This window comes from Mesoplodon bidens (genome assembly GCF_964165515.1).
Source record: "Mesoplodon bidens genome assembly, chromosome: 7".
Taxonomy (NCBI): Eukaryota; Metazoa; Chordata; class Mammalia; order Artiodactyla; family Ziphiidae; genus Mesoplodon; species Mesoplodon bidens.
The window spans coordinates 63,115,074-63,137,541 of record NC_138164.1 but is presented as its reverse complement, the minus strand read 5'-3'; the positions used below and the strand labels follow the sequence as shown (position 1 = coordinate 63,137,541).

Sequence of the window (22,468 nt, the reverse complement as noted above, 5' to 3'; positions counted from 1 at the left end):
TCTGTGTGGCTGTTTTTTGGTTTCTCTGCTGGCTTTGTCTTTTTCCTCCCTCTGCCTTTCTCCCTCTACTTGCTCTTTGCATCTGTGTTTCCCTCTCTGTCCATCTCTCCTTGTTTTTTCTGTGTTCTTCTCTCCCGTTTCCTCTCTCCGGACCCCTTTCCCATCCTAGAGGCCCCCTTCCCTTCCACAGGCCTTAGCCTCCTTAACCTGGCTGAGGGGTAGTCTCGGGTTTTCCCAAAGCCCTGGCCAGCCTGAATTCCCACGCTGTCCCTCTGTCAGGCAGGCGCCCCAGCACAATCAGGGGAGCATGTTGGACTCACAGAGTCCTAGCACGGCCTTCCTGAGGGGGAGTGGGGAGAGACCGTGACCCATGGCCAGGGCTGCCTGGGCCTTTTCCAGCCTGGAGGTACCTCACCCCAACCCTGTGTGAGCCTGCAGAGACTGCTTTCCTCTGCTAGCTTCCTCCTGTAGAGCCCGCCAGGAGCTGGGCTATTAGATCTCAGGTCTGCTTCAATTGAGAGGAATTAGACCGCAGGACCCAGCTAGAGGGATGTAAGAACCCGAGAACAAATATGAGGCTGGAATGTGGAACCTGAGGTGGGAATTGAATAAGTAAGATTCTCCCCTGTTGGATCCTGGGCTCTGCCCCTCACCAGTGGGCTAGTCTGACACAAATCACTTCCCTTTTCTGAGCCTCTGTTTTCTTTCTTGTAAAATGGGGCAGCAGATTCCCTTCTGGTGCACTGCTATGGGAATTAAATGTTAAGCCATGGATAATACACTCAACAGTGAAGGCTCACAATAAATGTTACTTGAGATGGAATCTGAATGCCTGATAAAGAGTCAGACCAGAGTCACATGCCACTGGTACTTTCTCAGACTGGCATGGGGTGGGAGCAGGGTGGGGCAGCTGCTCAAAAAGGGTTGAAGAGTAAATAAGTGAAAAGATGAGGGGATGAATGGTTGGATCTCAGTCACTGATCAGTAGTGGCTTTGCATAAATCAAGGGTCCTCAATAAAAGGTAGAGGTAATTCCTGTCTTGTAAGGTTTTTACAAGAATGAAATTAAATAAGGAATGTAAAAGTGCATAGTTAGTGGTCAATAAATCTTAGCTCTTATATAAATGATAATAATCTTAGCACAAGAATTAAAAGAAAAAAATTTCAATATAGAAGGATCCATCTTTATCCTTATATAGGGGGCCAGTTGCTCTATTTAAGCCTAAACTGCTGAGGAGCATGGGCAAAGGGTCTGGCTTGCTTTTTACTGGTCCTCAGGCTCACAGCAGATTGAGTGGAGGGTCCTGGAAATTGTTTCTGCAGGCTCTTGACCAAGTGGCCAGGGTGGCTGCTGAGGAGCCAGAGCTCCAAACCCAGGGAAGCTGCAAGCATAAAGCAGACCCAAGGGGGCCAGGGTCAGGGAGCCAGTCCTGCCAATGAGGGCTGAGGCCAAGGGTGAGGCTGTTTCCATGACTACAGGCTTCACCCCATCTTGGTAGTAAGCCTGGCACATCCTATCCCCAGGTGGGTCCCTGGGCCCCATTCCCACCTGAGCATGAGCCAGAGTGGCAAGCCAGACAGATCAGCCCCTACCTGATTCTGGCTGCCCTTGAACACACCCCAGGCCACCACATCTTGCTGTCCTTGCTACTTGGGATGTGCAGTCCAGCCTTCTCTTTCTGTTACTATCCTGCTCACCCTTCAACTGCCAGCTCTGCTGCAACCCCCAAGATCTCCCTGAGTCCAATGACTCACTCACTAACCTGACTTTGGGCAGGTTACCTGACACACAGAACCTCAGTTTACTTGGGTGTAAAGTAGGGCTGTTCATACCTAGCTGTAGGTCTTATGAGCATTTAGTGAGAAAACCCATATGAAAGTGTCAGGGGTGATTTTTGACACATGAACTCCACCTTATCTTGACACCTTAAATCATTTGTCTTGCTACTCCCCTTATGTTATTGGCATGTGTTCCCCATCAGAATGGGAAGTCCTTGAAGCCAGGGTTATCCCCATCCCCAGTGCCCAGTGCAGGACCTGACCCAATGCAATACATGCCTAGGAAGTGGTCTCGCCCCTGACCATCCCAAGATAGAGCTACACTCTCTGAGCACTTACTATGTGCCGGGCAACGTGGGGAACATTCTCTGAGCATCAACAAGTAGTGAGCATCTATGGTGTGGCAAGTTCTGCAAACAGCGCTAAGTAACATCAGTGAACAAAAGTCACATATCCGGTCCTTGTGGAGCTTGCCTTCTAGCAGAGGGAGTGGATGACAAACAGCGAGCATAGTGAGTGTTAGGAGGTGACAAGCACTATGGATAAAAACAGAGCAGTGCAAGGGGGCGTGTGGGGTGCGAGGAGGGGAGTGGGTTACAATTTTAAACAGGGTGGTTGGTATAGGGCTTCTTAGAAGAGGACCTTTGAACCAAGGATTGAAGGAGGTGAGGGAGTTGGCCCTACAGATGAATCTATGGGGGGTGTGTTCCTGGCCAGGGGAACAGTCTGGGCAAAGGCCCTAAGGCGGGGCCTGCCTGGCTAGTTGGGGTGAAGAAGGGGAACAGGAGCATGAGGGCAGGGCAGTTACTGGGCCTGTTTACCAGGCCTTAAGAGATCATTGTAAGGACTTTGATTTTTTTGCCCTGAATGAATTAAGGAACCCTTAGAGGTTTTGAGCCTAGGAATGATGTAATTGACTTGATTTGATTTATTTTATTGAGATATAATTGACATATAACATTGTATTAGTTTTAAGTGTACAACATAATGATCTGATACATGTATACATTGCAAAGTATCACAGTAAGTTTAGTTAACATTCATCACCATACATAGTCTCAAAAATTTTTTTTCTTGTGATGAGATCTTTTAAGATTTATTCTCTCAGCAACTTTCAAATATGCAATACAGTATTATTAGTATTTTTAAATTTATTTATTTACTTATGGCTGCATTGGGTCTTCGTTGCTGCACGTGGGCTTTCTCTAGCTGTGGAGAGCGGGGACTACTCTTCGATGTGGTGTGTGGGCTTCTCATCACGGTGGCTTCTCTTGTTGAGGAGTACGGGCTCTAGGTGCACAGGCTTCAGTCGTTGTGGTGCGTGGGCTCAGCAGTTGTGGCTCGCGGCCTCTAGAGCGCAAGCTCAGTAGTTGTGGCACACGGGCTTAGTTGCTCTGCAGCATGTGGGATCTTCCCAGAACAGGGCTCGAACCCGTGTCCCCTGCATTGGCAGGAGTATTCTTAACCACTGCACCACCAGGGAAGCCCCAATACAGTATTATTAGCTATAGTCACCATGCTGTAACATTACGTCACCAGGACTTGTTTATCCTATAGCTGGAAATTTGTACTTTTTGACCACCTTTTCCTATGACTCATGTTTTAGAAGGCTCACTCTGCAGAGTTATTCTATGGGTTCAAATACCAACTCCGCCTCTTTGTAGTTGCATCACTGGGCCAGACATTTATTTTACCACTCAGTTTGTTTCCTCTCTGTATAAAAGCAGATGAAGAGTATGTGTCTAACAGATCTTGGCAGAAATGCCTGTCTGCTTTTAGGCCTAAGAATAGCAGTCCTTCTGAGCAGTTGGTCTGTTTCAATCTCATGAGCACCGTGGCCGAACTTCTCACGCTCACTGGCTGCTGGGAAGCCGAAAGCAAAACCTGTGTCCTTCCCAGAGCAAACTCATCCATCTTTAGGCGCATGAAGCTTTATTCCTGTGCTTGGCTCTTCCCATGCCTACTTTAAAAGTTTTTTAAATGCTATGCCCTTTAAATAAGTTCTGTAGAATAACAGTTTTTCCTCAATTACAAAAATAATACATGTTAATGTTAGATATTTTGGGAAATGAACATGTAAAGCACCAGGAAGAAAATATATGTGACCCAAAGATAACCACTTTTAATCTTTTTTGGTAGTATTTCTTTTGGATTACATATAAAAAATATATTTTAATCTATATATTATATATTTCATATATAATATATAATACTTATATATTTTAAAATATATTTTAAATACATATTTCATATAAAATATATTATATATATATATATTTATATATATATATATATATATATATATTTTTTTTTTTTTTTTTTTTTTGCGGTACGCGAGCCTTTCACTGTTGTGGCCTCTCCCGTTGCGGAGCACAGGCTCCGGACGCGCAGGCTCAGTGGCCATGGCCCACGGGCCCAGCCGCTCCGCGGCAAGTGGGATCTTCCCAGACTGGGGCACGAACCCGCGTGCCCTGCATTGGCAGGCAGACCCCCAACCACTGCACCACCAGGGAAGCCCCTATATAATAGATTTTAATATAAATTATATATATATATACACACAGATGTAATTGAGCTAGTAAATGTTTATTTTTCCCTCCTCCATAGTTCCTTTAATTCCATGCCCTTGCCCAGGCTGCGAGGGGATCAAACCTTCATGCCACGGTGGAATGCAGATAATAAAGGAAGCCAGTATTTGGTTTTTGTGGTTTGAGTATAAGCGACACATTTGGAAGAATTAATGGAGTCAAGCAACCCAGATTCCAGGCCAGACAGGGAGTATTCTAATGGAGAGCAGAGGGGGAGAGTTGGAGGGAAGGTGAGGAGCTTTGGGTGTTAAGAAGGGGTCCTATATCATCTCCCTCCACAACCCCACCACTTTGTGTCCCCTCTCTCAGCACAGCCTGAGAGGTCCGGGCACTTGACTTTCTTGCAGCCTTCTGAGATTCTGGATAGCAGAGCAGAGATGACTGAAGAAGTACAAGCAGCTGGGCCCATAGAGCCTCGCGGAATGTTCCACGGCCCTGGAGAGGCTGGGTGGGGGTGGAGGGAGGTCCTGGGCCCCTGGAGGTCGTGGTGCGTGCTGGAGAGCTAGCACCTGGGTTCCTGTGGCTCACATACAAGAAGTACCATCACGGTGCACCTGGTGTGTAGCTGTATCAGCTTCCTGTGGCTCCTGTAACAAATTGCCAACACACTTGCTGGCTTAAAGCAACAGAAATTGATTCTTTTACAGTTCTGGGGGCCAGAAGTCCAAAATAAGTCTCACTGGGCTGAAATCAAGGTGCTGGCAGGGCCCCATTCCCTCTGGAGGCTCTAGGGGAGAATCTGCTCTTTGCCTCTTTCAGCTGCTAGTGGCTTTTAACCTTTGTTAGCTTGTGGCTGCACATTTCTGTTGTGGCTGTCTCATCTCCCTCTGCTTCTCTCTTATAAGGATACATGTGATTGCTCTTAAGATCCATCTGGGTAATCCAGGATAAACTCCTTCTCTCAAGATCCTTATCTTAAACAAAAGCAAAAATAAACAAGTGAAACTAAATCAAACTAAAAGCTTCTGCACGGCAAAGGAAACTACCAACAAAATGAAAAAGGCAACCTATCGAATGGGAGCAAATATTTACAAATTGTATATCTGATAAGGGGTTAATATTCAAAACATATTAAATGACTCATACAACTCAGAAAAAAACCCAAAACAATCGTATTTAAAAATGGGCAGAGGATCTGAATAGACATTTTTCCAGGGAAGACATACAGATGGCCAACAGGTATATGAAAATGTGCTCAATATCACTAATCATCAGGGAAATGTAAATCAAAACCACAATGAGATATCACCTCATACCTGTTAGAATGGTTATTATCAAAAAGACAAGAAATAACAAGTGTTGGCGAGCTGTGAAGAAAAGAGAACTTTTGTGCATTGCTGGTGGGAATGTAAATTGGTGGAGCCACTATGGGAAACAGTATGAAACCTCCTCAAAAAATTAAAAATAGAACTACCATATGATCCAGCAATTCTACTTCTGGGTATTATCTAAAGCAAATGAAAACACTAACTTGAAAGGATATCTGTACCTCCATGTTCATTGCAGCATTGTTCACAATAACCAACATGTGGAAACAACTAAGTGTCCATCAGTGGATGAATGGCTAAAAAAAAATGTGATATATATATAATGGAATATTATTCAGACATAAAAAAGAATAAAATCTTGTCAAACCAACAACATGGATGGACCTTGCGGGCATTATGCTAAGTGAGATAAGTCAAACAGAGAAAGGCAAATACTGTATGTTCTCACTTATATGTGGAACCTAAAACAAATAAAAAATCCCCCAAATAGTTCTCATAGATACAGAGAACAGATTAATGATTGCCAGGGGAGAGGGTAGTGGGGGGCATTGGAGAAATGGGTGAAGGAGATCAAAAGGTAAAAACTTCCAGTTATGGGCTTCCCTGGTGGCGCAGTGGTTAAGAATCCACCTGCCAACGCGGGGGACATGGGTTCGAGCCCTGGCCTGGGAAGATCCCACATGCCGCAGAGCAACTAAGCCCGTGTGCCACAACTACTGAGCCTGCATGCCACAACTACTGAAGCCTGTGCTCCACAACAAGAGAAGCCACTGCAACGAGAAGCCTGCGCACCACAACGAAGAGTAGCCCCTGCTCGCTGCAACCAGAGAAAGCCCACACACAGCAATGAAGACCCCACGCAGCCAAAACAAAGAAAAACCTTCCAGTTACGAAATAAATAAGTCCTGGGGATGTAATGTACAGCATGGTGACTGTAGTTAATAATACCATAGTGCATATTTTAAAGTTGCTAAGAGAGTAGATCTTAAAAGTTCTCATTACAAGAAAAAAAAATTTTATAACTACATGTGGTGATGGATGTTAACTAGACTTATTGTGATAATCATTCTGCAATATATATCAATACAAATATCAAATCATTATGTTTTATACCTGAAACATATATGTCAATTATCTCCATAAAAAACTTACCTTAAATAAGATAAAAATAAACAAAATTTCAAAAATATGTAAGATGAAAATTATAAGCAAATACATATAACAATTTAAACTAAGCAAATCATTAAAATCATCAATAAATTACAATATAAACCCATAAATAATTTCTTAAAATTTCTTAGGTGAGACTAAAATAAACATCTCAGTCTTCTGCTCTCTATCCTCTCCATCCATGTGTGTATCCATGTACCTCATCTCTCCATGTCTGCCTAGGTAAGGAACCAAAGAAGAGCTAATGAGGCAGGGTTCAAGAATCACTCACTGCTTTTCCTTCAGTTTATCTCTGCCTGGGTTGAGACATCCAATTAATGCGTAAAATATGTACAGAATAAAAGAAATAGAACATTTTATTGGCCTCTGATGGGCTGGAGATGCATATTTAGAGTTTCTGGATACAGGAGACCAATTTCTAAAAGGTGATGGAAGCTACTTCTTTCCACTAGCATCTAAGATCAGTGAGGGCAGAGGTCCTCCACCCCTAGGGCTTAGCAGGGCATTGGGTATATAGGTGCTCAGTTAATGATGACATTATAAATGAATTCATTTTATCCACTGCTAGCACTTTTCTATATTATCCTGCCCCATTATATTTTATTCTGCTGAGAAGAAGGGAAGAGGAAAAATCAGGAGCCCTTAGGGGTGATCTGGGGTAAGGGAACTCATTTCTTTGGACCTCAGTTTCTTCCTCTTTGAAATTATGAGACCAGATTTTTTTTTTAAGATTTTTATCTTAATCACATATTTTGCCCTATAAGCAATATGCATCTTTTGCAATATTGGGTAATAGTCACAGGTTCCGGATTAGAAAGTGAATATGCCTTGTGGGGGTAGGGGGAGGGACATTTTTCTGCCCACCACAGGGGCCCTGCAGTAGCTAAGAAAGCTGCCTGGAACTGAAGGGTCACATAGTCGGGAATAAGGCTTGACCAGAAAGTGCTCAATGAGGACTGACAGCCAGGGCTTGGGCAGGTTGTTTGGATGTCTCAGGGGGACACCACTGTGGAGAGATGACACTTGAGGACCTACCTGTAGGAACAGGGAAAAGGAGGAGGTGGTTTGTTTGGGTGGAGGACCCAGAAATGTCTGAGATTAAGTTTCCACCTCACAGAATGGGGTTCATAATAGAAATAAATTTAGCCAAAAAATAAAGTTACCACTTTTTTGGTACATCTGAATGGTCTGCAGTTGAAATCCACTATATATACCCAAGCACATACATACTCCCACAGTTAGCATTCATTGATAAATATTCTTTTTTTTTTTTTTTTTGCGGTATGTGGGCCTCTCACTGTTGTGGCCCCTCCCGTTGCGGAGCACAGGCTCCGGACGTGCAGGCCCAGCGGCCATGGCTCACGGACCCAGCCGCTCCGCGGCACGTGGAATCCTCTCGGACCGGGGAACGAACCCGCGCCCCCTGCATCGGCAGACGGACTCTCAACCACTGCGCCACCAGGGAAGGCCTATAAATATTCTTGTGGGCTGATTTTTTAGCTTAACAAAATGCTGTCAACATCTTTCCAAGGCATTAAATATTCTACATCATCATTTTAACAACTCCCTTTAACATTCCATTGATTGATATTCAATGCTATAGATCCATCATCTTGTATTTTTATAAAATCTTATAAGCCACTTTAAATCCCTTTTTTCTTTTTGACATGATGGGAAATCAATATATTTATGAATAGCTTACAAGGTCGGTATGAGGATTAACTATAATATATATAAAATTTGAAATTGTAATCCATTCAAATCTTTCTTTGCCAAATTTACTTCTTCATCGTTTCTTATCACAGTAAAGGTGATGCCTGAATTAGAAACTTGGGAGTCACTCCTGCCTCTTTCCTTTTACCTACCCTGTCCCCTATATCTAATTAGTTGCCAGGTCCCATCCATTCTATCTTTAAAACTTCTCTGGGATCAACGAGTTCTCTGCATCCTCACAACTCCTCTCCTTAGTTAGGCCCTTATCACCTCTTCCCTGCACGGTTGCACCAGCCTCCTCCTGGGGCGTATTCTTTTGGGTTCCCTCAAAAGCAGATTCTGATACAAGAACTTGGATGCACACAGGTTTTGGAGGGTGATCCTAAGAGTTAATCAGGCAGTGGGGAAAGTGAGGAGAAAAAACAATAAAGCTCAGTCTCCCTGGGGCCCCAGAGGTGTCCATAAGGCAGAGCAGTTTCCTGGGAAAGACTTCTCTTCCCTGGGCAGAAAACAGAGGAAGTTGCTTGGGGTGGGAAGCTGTCAGCAGGTATGGGAACTGTTTCCTGTGGCCACCCTAGAATTTGGGGGTGGACCAAGGGATCCAGGGCCAGTCAACATAGCAACTGAGACACTGGTCTCCTGCCTCAGTCTGTCCTTCTCCTGCCCGTCTCCACTCTGCAGCCCCAAGGGTCTTTCTGGAACACAGAGTCCTAGGCTGAACTATATGAAAATGAGGAAGCAGGTAGAGGGGTGCAGGGACAGACTGGCTCCCACAGTGGGGCTTGTTGAGGGGTTACAGCTTGGTTCATGGGCTGCCTCTTGTCTGAGTTCAGTTCAAGTTGAGCTGAACTGGGCCATACTGGACTGGAACAGGCCAGAGGTGTGTGAGCAAGTCTCAAGACATCAGATTTCTTTTGGTTCAGGTTAAACTGGAAAGGTTGAGTCCTTAGCATCAGACAAGAAGGGGAAGGTGGCCCAGGAGGCCCAGGAAAGCCACCTGGGAGCCCACACTTGTCATGGACAATCCACATGCAGATAATTGAGAGTTTACCCTGTGCCGTTTGACTAAGGCTTGAAAGGTATGAATATGCATTTAAATCAGCATTGATGATAATGAACATCCTCATATATGTCTGTAGATCTCACTAGAAAAAAGTATAGCACTCTTGGGATATTGCCAATATTGGAAAATAAAAGAATACATGAGACACTCATGTGCAGGGGTCCCCAACCCCTGGGCCTGGACCAGTCCGCGGCCTGTTAGGAACCGGGCTGCACAGCAGGGGTTGAGCAGCGGGCAAGAGAGCAAAGCTTCATCTGTCGCTCCCTACCACTCCCCACCGCTCGCGTTACCACCTGAACCATCACTACCCCTCCCCCGTCCATGGAAAAATTGTCTTCCATGAAACCGATCCCTGGTGCCAAAAAGGTTGGGGACCGCTGCTCATGTGTGTCATGAGATCAGCTGGGAAAACAGCTGTCTGGAAGCTGAGGACTTTCCCCAACAGTCTGGTGACTGGTCTCACTCACAGGAATCTCAAAGAAGCCTGGGGACTCACTTCCCAGTCTGGCTGGTAATGCATGCTGAGTGGCCGTCAGCCAGAACAGACCCCTCTGGGTCATCTTTATATATAAATATATAAATATATATATATATATATAAATAAATATATATATATATAAATATATATTTATTTATTTATCTATCTATTTTTGGCTGTGTTGGGTCTTCTTTGCTGCATGTGGGCTGTCTCTAGTTGCGGCGAGTCGGGGCTACTCTTTGTTGTGGTGCGCGGGCTTCTCACTGTGGTGTTTTCTCTTGTTGCGGAGCATGGGCTCTAGGCACGCGGGCTCAGTAGCTGTGGCTCGTGGGCTCTAGAGTGCAGGCTCAGTAGTTGTGGCGCATGGACTTAGTTGCTCCGTGGCATGTGGGATCTTCCTGGACCAGGGATTGAACCCGTGTCCCCTGCATTGGCAGGCGGATTCTTAACCATGGCACCACCAGGGAAGCCCTGGGTCATCTTAAAGGAACAAATTTCATTATGTGCTGATTAAATAATCAGTTCAGCGGCCATTTCCTGGTGCCTGCTATGTGCCAGGCCCGGGGCTGGGTTCTGGAGGCAGAGGTGGTTAGGAAATGATTTCTGCTCTCGGAGGGCTCACATGCGGGAGTAGCTGAGATAGGAGGCAGAGTTCCATATTGTGAGGGAGAGAAGCGTGGAGAGCCCCAGGTAGCTTTATGAGTCACAGGGGAGATGTCCTGCAGGCGTGATACACGAGATGGGTCTTGATGAATGAGTAGAAGTTTGCTAGGTAGGAAATATGCGGGGGACGGGGCAAGAGACCATTCCTTCAACTCCATTTATGGAGCATCTGCTCCATATATCAGGCCCCCTGCTAGTTATTATATGTATGAAAACAACGAACAGAGGAACCTTGGTGTTAAGGAAGCTGAGGCCCAGAGAGGCAAATTGACATGTTCAGAGTCACACAGCACATCAGGGGCAGAGCAAGAACTGAACTCTCTAAGTCCCAACCTTTTCCACCCTTACTGGGCATGACTCTGGAGGACAGTACCAGGCAGTGGTGGGGACAGGGCCCCCCACTCTGAGCATTCTCATGTGCACTTACTCCAGACCATCCCTCTCTCCCCCGTTCCTCAGCACGAATGGAAGTTGGATATACCTTTGACTTCTGTTTTCTGTTTTCTGTGCTTCTCTCCACCTCTCAAGTTGCAGACTGTGAAAGTATATGCCCCAAGTAAGGCCTAGGCCAGGTGGTGCTGGGGGAGGGTCTTGCTGAGACAGATGGAGAAACGAAGCCCAGGCAAATATTAGCATATCAGATGTGGTGAAGGCGAGGGTCTGAACCAGAAAGCAGTAATGTGTCACCTGCAAAGTGCAGGTGGGGAGTGGGGGAGGAGTCCAGAAGCAGGGGATGGAGGTTAACATGTATGGCATTTTTATGATCTAGACCTGGAAGTCACATATCATCACTTTGATTGTACCCTATTGGTCAAGGCAAGCGCCAACAAGCGCCTGCCAGGTCCAAGGGCAGAGGACGTAGACTCTGCTTCTTGATGGGGAGTGGCAAGCTCCTAAAAGAGCATGTGGGATGGGAGATATTGTTGCAGCCGTCTTCGGAAAATAAAATTTGCCACACCCATTTTGCAGATCATGTTTTCACTTTCTTTATGGTATCTTTTGATGATCATAAGTTCTAAACTCTATAGCAATAAAATTTATTGCACTTTTTCATTCATGTTTGCATTTTTAATGTCTTATTTTAAAAAGTCCTCTATCTTAAGTTCATAAAGCAATGTATATGTTCTATATGTTCTCCAAAAATTAACAGAAAAGTTGGCTCTCAAATTTAGGCTCTTAATCCATCTGGAATTGATTTTTGTGTCTGGTGTGAGGTGCAGATCACACTTCATTTTTTGCTGAAAGTTAACCAGAAATGTTAGTGCCGTTCAGTGAATAGTCCTTTCTTCATCTGCAATACAGCTGTCATAGATCAAGTTTCCACATATGCAAGGACCTATTTCTAGGATCTCTATTCTGTTTCATTGCTCCAGTTGTTTACCACCTATGTCAACACCCACACTTTCTTAATTTCTATGGTTTTATGATAAGTCTCAATAGCTGCTAGGGCAGGCCCCTCACCTGATTTTTCTTTTGGGGGAGTATCTTGGCTTTTTTGCTTGTCTATTTAAAAAAAAAACATGTTAAAATTGACTTGTAAAATTCTCCAAAAGATCTGCTGGAATTTTGATTGGAATGATATGGAATCTATCCACCAATTTGGAGATAATTGACACCAATAATTGATGATTTTTTATCCATGAATCTTAAGTATCCCCTACTTTTTAAAGGTCTTTAATGTTTTTTAATAAAATGTTTTCAATAAAATATTTCTTCACAAAAGAGCTTGCATGTCTTCTGTTAAATTTATTTCAAGGTACACTTAAATTTTTGTTTCTATTGTAAATGCATCTTTTAAAAAACTTACATTTTTGGGAGTTCCCTGGAGGTCCAGTGGTTAGGACTCCACGCTTCCACTGCCGGGGGCACGGGTTCGATCCTTGGTGGGGAATGCCGCAACTAAGATGCCGCACGCCGTGCGGCCAAAAAAAAAAAAAAAAATGACATTTTTGAATTTCATGTTGCCAGTATATAAAAATGCAGCTGGTATTAATGTATTTATCTTATGTTCACCCACTTCCTAAACGCTATTATTTTAATGATTTGTTTCAGGATTGTTTGTAGATTCCACATAGACAATATCGTCTGTAAACAATGAGAGTTTTGTTTTTCCTTTCATATCTTTGTACTTCTCGTTTCTTCTCTTTACTGTATTGCCTTGACTAGGGGCTCCAGAACCGAATTGGATAGAATTTGTGACAGCAAGTATCCTTGTCCTGTTCCTAATTTTAAAGAGAATTTTTTAAAAAACAACTCACTGTTGACTATAAAGTTTGTTTGTGAGAGTTGTGTAGGTATTCTTTACGAGGTTTAGGAGGTTTTTGTCTCTTCCAAGTTTGCCAAGAGTTCTTTTTAAAATTATGAGCATTGAATTTCACTGAATCCTTTTCTAAAAAACCCACTAGATGAAAATACGGCTTTTCTCCTTGAGTCTGCTATTGATCAATATTAGTTAAGATTTGACTGTGAATGACAGAAATCCCCAAATAATAGCATCTTAAACATATAAGAGGAGTTCATGTCTTTCTCATATACCAATCCAAAGTAGGCAATTCATGGGTAGTTTGGCAACCTGCTGCAGGAAGTCCCTCAACGGCCCAGGCTGTGTCACCTCTCAAGGGGGCGGACCTCAGGATCCAAGATGGTGCTCCTGCAGCACAGGCAGTGGAGGACCCGCCAGGCAGGGGGCAGAGGGCCAGCCAGCTGACTCTCAAGAAAGGCCCTTGGAGTCTGGTGCCCTAGACTTAGCTTGCAGTTTTGTTTGGGATTTTTTATATACATGTTCATATATTCTATAAGCTTACAATTTTTGTTTATCACACCGACTCTGATTTTCATATGAAAATGTTTATGAATTTGGGGTTATTCATTCCTTGAAGGTTTGGCATTGTTCAGATGAAAAACTTTATTTGGGAGTTTTATTGTGGGAAGATCAAAAAAACTTTTTAACAATTTCACATTTACAGCAAAGTTGCGAGTGCCCGTAATTTATATTTTCCCTCAAAGAATATTTTAGTGTTTCCTACAAACGAGGACATTTTCCTACATAACCACAATAGGAACATCAAAATCAGGAAATGAACATGTATGCATTACTATAATCTACTCCTTACACCTGATTCATGTTTCTCTAATTGTCCCAGTAATGTCCTTTAGAGCCAAAGGATCCAGTTCAAAATCTTGTGTTGTGCTGTGCCTCTTAGTCTCCTTCAGACTGGAATGGCTCCTCAGCCCTTCCTTGACTTTCATGATCTTGATGCTTTTGAAGACTACAGGCCAGTTATTCTGTAGGATGCCCTTCAACTTTGGTTTGTCTGATGCTACCTCATGATTAGAATCTTGAGCAGGAACATCACAGAAGTGACGCTGTGTTCTTCTCAGTGCATCCCATCAGGTGGCACATGATTTCATTTGCTCCATTACTGGTGATGTTCACTTTGATCACTCTGATGGTTCTTGCCAAGCTTCTCCACAGGAAAATTACTGCAGAAAATTATTTCTTTTCCATTTGTGGTGAATAAGTATTTTGTGGGGAAGTATTCTGAAACTGTATCAGTATCCCATTCTACATCAAAATCTCCCTCCCTCCTCCTTCTTTCCCTCCCTCCCTGACAGTTTGGACTTCTGGATTCTTATTCAATGAGTTATAATCTGTTCTTCTTATTATTTATTCTGACACACAGAGTATTCCAGATTTGACCAGAAACTTCTGTGTCTTTTTGATATATCCCAAGCATTCTTTGAGCACTTCCTTACTTTCCATGAGCTTTTCCAGGCTCATCTTTTTCCTTCCCTGTTCCAGGCTTGGAATAAGCCCTTTCTACAAGGAGCCCTGGTTCCTTTTAGAAGCTAAGATCTAAGTGTTAAGGGTGCTCATTGCTATTGGAATGTTACTACTCCAGCTCCTCTCAGTGGAAAGAGCTAGAAAGCATATCTATCTGGAAAACCACGTGTTCATCCCACTACCTCCAATTCCACTCCAACATCACACAGAAAATTCTATTTTTCTCTCTTTCCGTATTTGTAACTCCCTCCTCTAACAGTGAGAAAACTGGCTTCCATTATGCTGAATATGTTTACTTATTTGATCATATGTAACCAGTCTGCCATCATAGGCACCGCCTCCCTCCTTCATGTGGGTAACTTCCTAACCCTTTCTGTGCTCTGATACCCTGTGCCAGGCCAACTCCCATATGGGCCCAGGACTTGGCAAAGGGGAAGTAAAGGTCAACATTTGTTGAACTGACCACTCAATGGTCAGTCCTTAACACTGACCAAGAAATTCAAATCTTATTCTATGAAAATCTCTTTTAACTTTGAATTGTCACTGCAAAGGAAATCATTTGCTCCCATAACTGGGAAGAGAATTTTAAAAATAATGTCAAATAAGGAAAACACATGGTTAAAAATTCTCAAAGAATTCTTGTACCCTCAGAATACATTACTGGACTCCTGATTTGAGACCCTTTCTCTAAAACATGTGTTATGCTTCTGCACCTTTGTAAGCAGCGTTCACTAGGGTGGTTACACAATCTTGATAACTATGAATCATTGTTAAGCAGTCTCACTGTTAATGATTCTGGTGCCCCTGCTCTGCTTGGTCCCAGATTGAGAAACAGTGACTTCTGGTATCTGTTGTTCACGATTATTCCATCTCTTTCTTGGTTGTCAGCTGACATTTCTTAGGCCTGCCAGTGTGCCCACCTCCAGGGTGCTTCCTTCTGATTTATTGGTTTAATCTGAAGAGGTCTGATGAGCCAAATCACTGTACTGGATAAGAATGTGTGGAAGTGGAAATCACTGCGTTAGTATTGGTTCAGCCCATACCACACCCCCAGTTCCTCTGTCTGAAGCTGGGACCTGGACAGGCAGGAGGTCCTCAGGTCTGTGGGCCAGTGCCAGCTCCCCAACTTAGGGAGAGGCCAGGTGTTCCCTGTTCTGGGTGCCCAGGGTCTCCCCATCACGGCAGCCTATCCTGTGGGCCAGACCCCAGACCCTCTCCCCACCCCTCCTCTTCTTTTTTTTTTTTAATTAAATTAATTTATTTGTTTTTGGTTGCGTCGGGTCTTAGTTGCGGCATGTGGGATCTTTGTTGCGGCACACAGGCTTCTCTCTAGCTGTGGCATGCGGGCTTTCTCTTCTCTTCTCTAGTTGCAGCGTGCAGGTTTTCTCTCTCTAGCTGTGGCGCATGGGCTCCAGGTTGCGTGGGCTCTGTAGTTTGCGGACGCAGGCTGTCTCGTTGAGGCGTGTGAGCTCAGTCGTTGTGGCGCGTGGGGCTTAGTTGCCCCATGACATGTGGGATCTGAGTTCCCTGACCAGGGATCGAACCTGCGTCCCCTGCATTGGAAGGTGGATTCTTTACCACTAGACCACCAGGGAAGTCCTCCATCCCTTCTGTTCTTGATCCTCAACCATTTTGGGCTTTCTGCTGGACTCTCATCTTTTCTCCAGGTTTCTTTCCCTTTTCACTAGCTTTGTCACCTGTATTCTAAGCCTGATTCTGTCACTGATGTTCTGGGCCTCAGTTTTCTCATCTGGAAAATAGGGGTGAGGGTTGAATGTGGTAGGTCTTAAGGCCCCTCCAGGCTCTGCCCTCTCCTCCTCCCGTCTCTGGCATACTCCCTTTTAGTTGCCACCTCTCTTTTTGCTCCTTGTCTATTTATCATACACTATTTCCCTGTCTGCCTCTGATTCTCTTGGAGTTCCTCTCTTTCCTCTTACTATGATTTTATTGCCCTCTCTGAACGTCTACTTCCTATCTTAATTCTTCTTTCTTGAATCTCTTTCTCCCTCTCTCCCTTCCTCTGTTTCTATTGCTTCGGATTCTATGGACTCTTTTCCCTCTCTGCCCTTCTCCCTGGCTTTCTACCTCTTCCCCATCTATGACAACTGTGTTCTGAACTGTTTCTCCTTCTTACCCCATCACTACTTGATCACTGCTCCATTTAACTCCCTGACCAACATTGCTTTCTCAGCCTATTCCTGGACCAGTGTTTCTGGGTCCACACCCCATCTCTACCCCGGCCCAGAGTCCCCTTTCCCAGGCATGCCCTGGCCTGGTGCTGGGATCTGGGAGCTGATGCCACGCGGCCCCTACCAGAGCCAGGCTCCTCCCTGTGATGAAGACAGCAGCTGTGAGGCTGGCTCCAGCAGGCACGTTGGGCCCAGTTGGCTGCCTCTGTTTGAAAGAAGGCTCCAAAAGTCAGACACAGCACTCAGAGGGAGTGTCACGTCCTGCCACAGCCCAAACCTGGAGAGCAGGCGTCAGCTGTACAAGCAATCGCATTCCATGTTTGCATGCGTGGGTGTGTGCGCGTGCACACACACACACACACACAGCTGGGGCATGAGCATTGGCAGTCATCTCTCATTGAGCTGGCATTCAGGTTCGTCTAAAGAGTGTTCCTCTCGTTGGAGTCTACTATGGCCTTAACTGCAAGCTTTCAGCCCTTGGAACGTTCCCCTTGTAGACACAGATCAAGGCTCAGTAAGGAGAGAGAATTCTGACCCATCCATGGGTTAGGATCTGGTTTCTGTCCTATAAAACCCACAGGTCCTGCACTTTGTTGTCTGGCCCCATGCTTTCCAGAACCCCTAATAGGCATTTGCTGCGCACATCCCAACCCGTGTCAGGTGCACTTGTCACCCCACACAAACCTCACAGCAACCCCAGGAGGCAGGCACAATTGTCCCCCATTAGGCAGGTGAGGAGACAGGCTCCCAAGATCACAGGCCAGTTCAGAGGCGTTTTCAGCCCAGCACAAGTCTGACCTGCCTATAGTGTGGTCTACCCACTGTGACAATCCAACGATGAAAATTTGACGGTGGGAGGAGAAGCTGAGAGATCCTTCCCAAGCAGACCACTGGCAGCTGGTTCTAGTCTTAGAAAAGGCACAACAGCAAAAAAACCTGTCAGATCTGATATCCCAGTAGGTGCCATGTTATAGCCAGATATCTGACCAGAGGCTCAGGTTCTGCATTTTGGAGGTGAGGGAACGCGGCAGTGAGCTTGGGGGGCACATCACAAGTAGCACAATCTTTTTCTTTTTGGGGGGTGGGCACACTACCACGCAGCATGCGGGATCTTAGTTCCCCAACCAGGGATCAAACACACACCCCCTGCAGTGAAAGCTCAGAGTCTTCACCACTGGACCTCCAGGGAAGTCCCACAAGTAGTGCAATCTTAAAGGAAACAAGATGGCCCCAAAGGGTGGCCTCAGATGTCAGAGTGGGAAGTGGCAGGCTGCCTGTTTGGAGGTGCCAGCCGGTGGTCTGGCAGCACAGGGAGCAGCCGCCTCCTGCCCCGACTCACTGCCAGGGCCCTTGAACGTGGAGCCAGCGTGGGTACCCCAGGTCTCTACGCCCTGGTGTCACTTCACGCATTCAGCCCTGCTCCCAGAACGTGGCTAGCTCTGCAGAACCATGCTGGGCCAGAGCTGTCTGGGGTCCTGGGGCCATGGAGAAGAATTGGACAGCACTTGAGGCTGCAAACTCTCAGCTTCATGCCCTCCAGGGCGCTGCCACGGGCCCCCCTGACAAGTGTGGCTCACTTTCTCATCAGGCTGCTTCTTACAGTTTTCTGGATCCTCCCATCTACTTCTTACTATTTGCTGCTGGCTCCTTGTCAGTTTAAGTGTCTCTGCCAGCTTGCCCTCTGTTGCCTCTGTCCTGCTCAATCATTTTGCTGGAGATTGGGGTCCAGCACATGCATGAGGAGGGGAAGGGCTGAGATTCACCAGACCACAGGGTCCACGCCAGAGATGGTTGCTTCCACCTCCTTTTGTGCCTCCACTTGTTACTGAACAAACGCAAGTTTATGTACCTGAAGCACAGTGAGGCCAAACAAACCTAAACGTCAGAGTTTGGAGCAGGGAAAGGTTTATTGCAGGGCCATGCAAGGAGAATGGGTTGGTCATGCCCCCCAAATCCTGAACTCCCTGAAGGGTTTCAGCAAAGCATTTTTAAAGGCAAGGTGAGGGAGGGGCGTGGTTGTTTCTCAAAAACTTCTTGATGTCAGAATCCTTTGTGCTTGCAGCTGCCTATGCAGGTCAGGTCACAATGTTCCTGTAAACCTCCAATGAGACAAATGTTATTTTTAATCTCTATATGAAGGGGAAAGTGTTATACCTTTAAAGGTCAGAGCCTTGAGAATGGGTTATCCTGTACATTTCAGGCTATTGGCAACACTCTTGACTTGAAGCAAAGGCAGTAGAATACAAAGGTTAAAGTAAAAGAAACAGATCTAATATGGAGTCAGATTTGTTCTTCCCTATAACACACCCTCCACTAGGTGGCAATCCTCTGCCCCTCCCACTAGGTTACAGCAGGGGCCTTGGCTTAGTCACCCAGTCTCCTTGGTACCAAGGACAGGGCTGGCGTAGAATAAGGGCTCAGAAAAGGTTGAAGCCACAGACAGACGAAGGGGTGAATCTCAACAAGCTGGACTCATGGATGGGCGGAGCTTTATGAAGAATGAAGGCAAAGATCCTGCTCAAGCCAGGACAGGGAGTGGGGTCACGTGCTGCTGGTGGAAGAGGCAGACCCTCAGGTGGCAGAGCCTGTCACTCACCATGGTGAGCAGCTTTGGGGGCTGCAGAAGCAGGTTTAGACCCGGGTGGGTACAGTCCCACTCAAGTCTACACTGGCCTGCAGCACCTTGGCAGGTTTTAGACGCTGACTTATGAGGAGTAAAAGGGCAAATAGAGCACCACCGCTTTTCCTTTGGGTCCTCCCCCAGTCTCAGGGAAGGCCTGCTCTCTACAAGCCACTTGCTAAAACAGGAGTGCTGCAGTGTGGACCATATTCCTCCTCAGGGTCAGGGCCCAGGGGACCAGCTTATGATCCAAAGCCAGCTCGCTCTTTTGTGTTCCGGGCAGGTCTCTCCACTTGCTCCAGGGAAACACGACATTGGTTTTCTGTTCATTTTTTGAAGGTCTTGGCTTTCTGCAGGTTGCTGCTAGTTGACAAGCTCATTCCAAGGCAATTCAAGCCAGGCCTGATCCTTGCGATAAATCCCTGGCAGGGATCACGAGTGACAACAACACATAAAATAAATGTCTAGGGAAAAACTCAGCCTTCTGAAACAGATGGCAAATTTGCACCCAGCCGCCCGAGGAGATGCAAGTCGAATTCCACGTTAAAATGTTAATTTCCCACATTACAGACCTGTACCTGGAGCTCCTGGGCGGGCTGTTAAATGGTTATTTGGTATCCACCCCAGGTGGCAGGATGAGTTCACTTAACTCAGCCCTTGTCTCCAAGAACCTTCCTTAGCCTCAGAGCAGTTTCCACCCCTAAAATTTCCACATTCAGCTGGAACTGTCTCCATTGCCCCGAACCACTTTGATCCTAACAGAATTTTCTCTATTCACTTAGAAATCTCATCAGGATCCTTGGAGACCATCTTTACTTCCCATCTTGTATTTGCTTGGTGGCCTCGGGAAAGTCGAACAACCACTCTGAGCCGTGAATACCTCACTTGCAAGTGTTGAGGGCGTCTGGCATACTGAGTGCTCTCTAGTGTATCTCATTTAATCCTCACGACAAACCTAAAAGGTACACTTATTTCCCCATTTTACAAAGGGAAACAGGGCTCTGGTGTGTGAAGTGTTCTCCCTGAGGCCCCTGTTACTGGAGGCAGGCGTGAGGGTCTGTCTCTAAGCCTGTGCTCTTTACGCCTCACCTTGTGCCCCGTGGTCTCTGACCTGGTTTTCTGTGTATCTATCCTTTCACCTGCCAGAGTTGCCCACAAGCTACAGACCAGGACCAGGGCTTGGCTACAGTGCCCTCCTTCAAGAGGCTTTTTCCTGCCAGGAAACTCTAGTCTAGGCTAATTATTGGAGCCTTGGTGCCCTCTGCTGGATAAAGGCTAAAAGACTAGCCAGCGTCCACCCTGGTACAGTAACATCTTTTTCAAAAGGGCATTTTTTTTCGTCCATCCATCCATCTATCCACCCATCTTTCATCCTTCCATTCACGCATCCACCTCCCCCCCCACATACCCATCCATCCACCCACCCACCCCCATCCATCTCAGTTTCACCGTTGTCTGGAGGCATCACCCTCATTCTCTGGGGCTCCTGTTCTGCACCAGGGCTCAGTGACACAGAGAGGGAAAGAAGGTAGCCCTGCATCTGTGTCCCCCTTTCCTGTTTGCAGAGTGCCTCCACCTCATTGTACCCTTTGTCCCCACAGCAGCCGTAAGGGCCGTTAAAATCCCCATTTAACTGGCGAGGAAAGTGAGACCCAGAGAGGCAAAGCAGCACAGTGCAGTAGAAACAGTTTGGGGGACAAAGACAGGTTACAAATCAGGGCTCTGTCATTTACTAATTCTGCCACCTCGGGAAAGTTTATTAAGCTTTATGAACTTCAATCCCTCATCTGTAAAGTTAACTCACCCAATTGATATTTAATGTGCATATGCTCTGTGCCAGGCTTGGCTTTGGGGCTACAGCAATGAATAGGACTGAACAGGTCCTTGCCCCTTCAAGCCTTGCACTGTGAAGGTTATAATGAGGCTTAAATGAGGTGAGAATATACCACAGTGACACCTGAGTGCCATTTATGTCACGTCATGTTATTACCTATGTGAGGAACGTGAAAGGATTTGGGGATGCTTTCCTGGGAAAAGAAAAGATGAGGGAAAGCTTGGCATTATGTTAAAAAAATAAAAGCATCACATATTGGAGTTGAGGTCATGGGCTCTGGAGCTCGATCGCCTGGTTCTAAGTCCTAGCTCTGCCCCTCAAGAGCTTTGTAATCTGCAGCAGCAAAATGGAGACAGTAAATTCAACACAGACTTACTGTATCTGTAATAAGTGCCAGGCAGGGTCTTAAGGCGCCAGAAATGAACAAGACAGGGAAGGCCTGTCCTATCTCATAGGAGTGTGACGATGAAATGAATCATTACATGGGAAACACCTATAATGGTCCTAAACATGACGTGTTTGCTATTATGATTATCTTGGCTGTTGCAAAGGCTCTATGGATGGTATTTACTGGTACTTTGTGTTTGATGATGCCTCTTGACCGTCTGGGGCTGATGACAGCCAGAGGGTACAGGCTTGCCCTGCTGGCAGAGAATATAGAACAAGGACGAGGATGTGGAGGTCAGAGTACACAGGTTTCTCAATACTACAGGACAGAAGCATTAACAGCTGACTGGCTTACAGCAGGGCAGTGGCCCAGGGAATAGTGAGTGGCCAGTAACCAGTGGATATGTGCAAGTGTGGGTGGAGATACACAGAGTTCTTGTCCTGTCTGAGAGGTGTCTCAGAGACCACTTAAGGCTCCTTCATCAGCTAAGGACTTCCATTTTTCTGGAGGACAGATGGAGTGGACTCTAGAACCCCTGGAGAGATCCTGGATTCTGGTTAGTTTTGGTCAATGAGAAGCCTAGCAGCAAGGGTAAGAGATATGGGATTGGGTTTCTACTTCCCTTGATTCTTACCTGTGGGGACATCATTGTCTGGATGTGTCCTTTCACCTTTCGAGGCAGCCAACTGTCTTCCGGGCTCCAGAAAACTCCTTCCCCTCATCCCTTTGGACCTGGAGAGGCCATAGTTCTGCTACCATTAGTCTCAAGTTACTGCAATATTCTTTAGAAACCCCTGCTCCCACCTTTATAATAGGCCTTTGTAAACAAGCCCTTCTAGAATTACCCTAACTTGAGTCTGCCCTCAGTTTCCTGCTAGGACTCTGCCTAGTGCCAAGAGTGCCCTTAGGAACTAGATTCTCCAAATAAGAT

General features: G+C 45.8%; 1 pseudogene across 1 annotated transcript in view; it reads left to right on the top strand.

Moving 5' to 3' along the window:
* LOC308620796 (guanylate cyclase D-like) overlaps window positions 1-22,468 on the top strand; it is a 72,480-nt pseudogene that overhangs the window by 3,693 nt on the left and 46,319 nt on the right. The window lies entirely within an intron of this gene.